We start from the raw sequence: 4816 nt of genomic DNA, 5'->3' as shown, positions 1-4816 counted from the left end.
AATTACAATTGTCCTAGGAAAACATAAATACAAAAGAAGAATCGCACACCTCTCTTACAGCCAAAGACCATCACGATTGAGCTCTCGTGTCTGCCACCTTGTTTAGATGAATAGGACCCAAACCAGAATCCCTATCTTGGTTCACGCCAAATGAAATCAAAAGAGTCAATATCAAAATATAATTGGGAAGGGTCAAACTCTAAAAGAGTTCATCCAGAAGAAAGGAGAAAGAGGAGGCAAAACTTCAAGCCAAGAATGAGCAAGGAAGAATGAATCCCTAATGTCTTATTTATAGCCTTGGATATCTTCTAGGGTTTTATCCTTCCACCCATGTGGGATGGGGTAGTTCGAAATCCTCCCTATGGGATAAGGAGATTTCTTCCTCCTCGTTATTCCACAAGTTTTGGAATATTCCTGATTAGTCAACAATAGTTTAATTAATATCCAACCCTTTAATTAATTAAACTGTTAATATATTCGCAAAAAATATTTTCTAAATTGTTTCTAATTAATCATTAAACCATAGTAATTAATAAACTAAATCCTCATATATCAATTCTAATTAATTTGAGTCTTAAGGGCAACCTAAGAGGACCCTATTATTATTAGAGATAACACTAATGGTTAATGACCTTCAACACCTTTTCAAACAAAATGACAAAGGGATTTATGAGAAATTGGTTTATTAATTTGTCATGTGATGATAAATTAATTAGAAACTATTTTGGATTTAATCAGACAAACTAATTGTTAATGAATTAAAAGGTTTAACTATTTGGAACATTCCAGAAAGATAAGGATATGGGACTTGTTCAGGATAAGCCATGTTAGGGTTTCGGAGTTACTTTGGCAATAAGCAACTGGAAGCCTATAAATAAGGAGATGAGGATCAAACCTTAGATTCTCATTCTTATTCCTAAATTCTACCCCTCCCTCCAAGGTGACACAAAACAACGCTTCTAGGGTTTTGGTTATTTTACTTCCCATCTCCTAGGGTATTATTGGTTTTCTCTTTTGGTTTTCTTGGGTATGATACCATTAGAGGGATTTTACTTTGGGTCCTTACATCCAAGAAAAGGTGGCAAGAACTCGATCTCAAGTAAAGAGACCTATAGCTACAATGATGTTATGCAATTCTTATTACTTTTGTATTTACAATTAGAGAATGAACTTATATCCTCACTTGTTGCATGAACACATATGAATTGTAATATTCATTCGCTGCTTATGAACATGTGTTAGTATGCCTAAAAGCTTACATGTATCGATTTGACCCCAACTTTATTGGTCAAAGACGATCAAAGGTGATCTTTCAAGGCATGTTGACACCCAAATGATTTATATAGATAAGGAAAAGGATAGAAGTTTTTGAGGATTCTGCTGAAGAAGAATATCAACATAGGAAGAGGAAGATGGTGAGTGAAATTGTTATGGTGGGCTCTATTATTTTTGTGCTCAAAATACGAAGAATAAAGAATCCACCTCTTCCGAATGACTTAGTTTTAGGAAGTTAAGTTAGATTAAGCAGTAAAAGAAATGGAATATTGTTGCAGAGGTATTATTATGCATCCCTTTAATCGGATGGTATTATCATATGATTAAATTATTGGTGGAATTTCAATGAAACCAATGCTTTAGTGTTGAATTTTTCCTATGGGAAAGAAATAGGTTTTAGCAAAGTAGAAATGTTGTTTAGTTATATAAACAAGAAGGGTTATCCACTAAGTGTTATATATCATATTACTCTTATGGAAGCATATGGAAAAGGAGCTCTATGCAAAAATTCATAAGGAATACTTATAAGGATGAAATCGTTAGGACTTGAACCTTCTATTGTAACATATAAAATAATTCTCAAGATATTTGTCAAGGTATGGTATTCTTCTATTTTTCTCTTCTTATTTGCGTCTTTGTATTTTGAATTGCATCTGTGGATTTATGGATGTTGTAGGCAAAGAAGTTTGAAGAACTGGAAGAAAATTTTGAAACCATTTTGATAGGCGAAGTTTTATCTTTGAAACTAGACAAACTATTTTTTCACGTCATGGTTTATATGTACAAAAAGGCATGGATCAATGATAAGGATCGAAGGCTATTTTCAATGATAAATGAAAAATGACTCCTTTAAACCAACCCCCGATGATTATAATAGCTTGATATCATATTAATAAAAGTATAAAGAGGTTGAATGGTGAGAGTCTTTGTGGAAAAGACGAAGGTAGTCTTATCGGAAGATGAAGATGGCGGGGAAATGAATCACAAGGGCGGGTAGAAGTGGGGTTGTGGGCCAATATTATTTTAAGACAAAACATCATGAATGGTATATGTAGTTTGTAAAAGAGGATTTTGCCTTTAAATGTCTTGGGCATGTTTGGAATTAAAGGAGCAATATACACAATGTTATAAAGACTGTCTACGAAAAGTTTTAAAACATAAGGACCTTCTAAGAGACAAAAAAGAATAAGGGACTAAACATGATATATTGAGAAACTATATAGATCATTCATGATGATTTGTCTATAAATAATTAACAAACATATAAAAATAATGTTAAATGAAAGTAATAAAGATATATTAGTCTTTTTAACTGAATCAGGGACCAAGACCGGACCAAGACTAATTCATAGGACCATCAGAGTTAAAAATTAAAATTTGAGACCAAACACACTTAATTTTGATAATAATTTTTTTTTACATATTTCTAAATCCTATATAGTAATATTTAATAGTTAATGTCCTATTAATTTTTTATTAAAATATTTTACACTAAAATTTGATGTGTATTTAAAACGTCTCAAAATAAATGAAGAAGTTTATGAAATATTTGAAAAATATTAAGATTATTTAGTTAAATTTGTATAAAAATAATTAAATATCTAGTATCTTTTGTTAACGAAATCTCCACTAAAATCTCATTATTTTACCATAATTTATAAATAAGTCTCAAACTAAAATTTATTTAGAAAAAACATAAATTACCGATAAAAATGATGATTTAACCATTTTTCATTGTTTACCAATTGCATTGTTTACCTAGATGAATTAAAGTATCATTATTTTACCATATTTACAAATAAGTCCCAAAATATAATTTGTTATGAAAAAACATTAATTATCGGTTACATTGTTCTCCCGGACGATTAGTCATTAAATGAACTCCTGAGATAAATATGATGGGTTATATAATGTTATGTTTACCATAAAACTTGATATCTGTCTCACCAGCTCATTTAATGATTAAGCGTCCAACTCAACAATGAAACAGGTAAAATGTGTGTTTTCAGGAAAAAAAATGAAATGAGCGGATGAGATTGATATGTTGGATTACATAATAAATAGTTAGACAATTTGAAATTTCTCATGAACTTCAAAAATGATGAAGTTGTTGCTAGTTTATATAGTTATTGTAGTCTTTGTTGGATGCATGTCATATTCTAAAAAATATACAATGTAATATGATATCAAGTTTTGCAGTAGACATTACATTATATAACCCAACATAACTATCTCATCAACTCATTTAATGACTAAGTGTCCATGTCAGCAATTAAACCGATAAAATGTATGTTATAGAGAGAAAATGTACAAATCATCACCTTTACCGGTAATTCATTATTTTTCGTAAACAAAATTTTCTTTGAGATTTATTCGTAAATTAAGGTAAATAATGAGACTTTAATAAATTTAGGTCTACAATGAAACTGATAAACGAAGAAAAAAATAGTCAAATCATTATTTTTAGTGATAATTTATGTTTTTTTATAAATAAATTTTAGTTTGAGATGTATTCACAAATTCAAGTAAAATAATAATAAGACTTTGATAATGATTTTCTTTTTGGTTAACAAAATACTTTGCAGTAAAATTTGATGTTTAGAAAACCACAAATTAAATGAAGAGGTTTGTAAAACATTTTAAATATAAGATGAATTATTTAAATTTGTTAAAAGAAAATTAAAAACGTTTAACCGTTGGATAGAATATTTAATTATAATTAAAACTAATAAATATATGTTGTGACAAAAAGTTTAAGTCATAGCATAAATATTAGATTTTAGATACACTTACAAATATTTTGTGTTTTCATTTCAGAGTTAGAAAAACACCTTTGCTCACTGAAACTGATCGTCTTAAAGTTCCACTTTACAAATTATTCAATATAACAAGACCATTAATAAAATGAGATTCATTAAAAAATAATGAGCCATATATCTTACTTTATAATAAACTTATCTCAAATGATTTGTCAAGTTGGAACGATATTTTGTGGCTTAGTAAAGTTAGCCAAGAAATCACAAACCGGAAAGAATCCTTTTTGTTTGGTTGTGAGACGACCAGGGAGGTAGAATATTAGAATCTTTGGAGTTTTGGTTTTCTTATGGTCCCTATAATGTTTGGTTGATATATATATATATATATATATATATATATATATATATATATATATATATATATATATATATATATATATATATATATATATATATATATATATATATATATATATATATATATATATAGGGTTAGGTTCAATGGAAAATGAACAATTAGGACAACATATGCTGGAACCAATGATCAAGTGACACGTGTCCATTTCTTTATTCATAAGCAATCTACTATGAAAGTTATTTATGTAGTTATTCCAAAATGATGTGTTGTCATGCTTTTATTGGTTTCAACATGTGTTGCCCTAATTGTTTATTTTCCATATAACCCTTCCTTATATATATATATATATATATATATATATATATATATATATATATATATATATATATATATATATATATATATATATATATATATATATTAATTA

The 4816-nt window shown here is 28.2% G+C and overlaps 1 pseudogene; it reads left to right on the top strand.

The window, feature by feature from the left end:
* Positions 1–1259: 1259 nt before the first annotated feature.
* LOC111903797 (pentatricopeptide repeat-containing protein At3g59040-like) lies at positions 1260–2168 on the top strand (annotated as a pseudogene).
* Positions 2169–4816: the final 2648 nt, after the last annotated feature.

The sequence above is a fragment of the Lactuca sativa genome, chromosome 8, assembly GCF_002870075.4.
Source record: "Lactuca sativa cultivar Salinas chromosome 8, Lsat_Salinas_v11, whole genome shotgun sequence".
Lineage (NCBI taxonomy): Eukaryota > Viridiplantae > Streptophyta > Magnoliopsida > Asterales > Asteraceae > Lactuca > Lactuca sativa.
The sequence above is the reverse complement of the archived record's forward strand: the minus strand, read 5'-3'. Positions and strand labels throughout refer to the sequence as shown.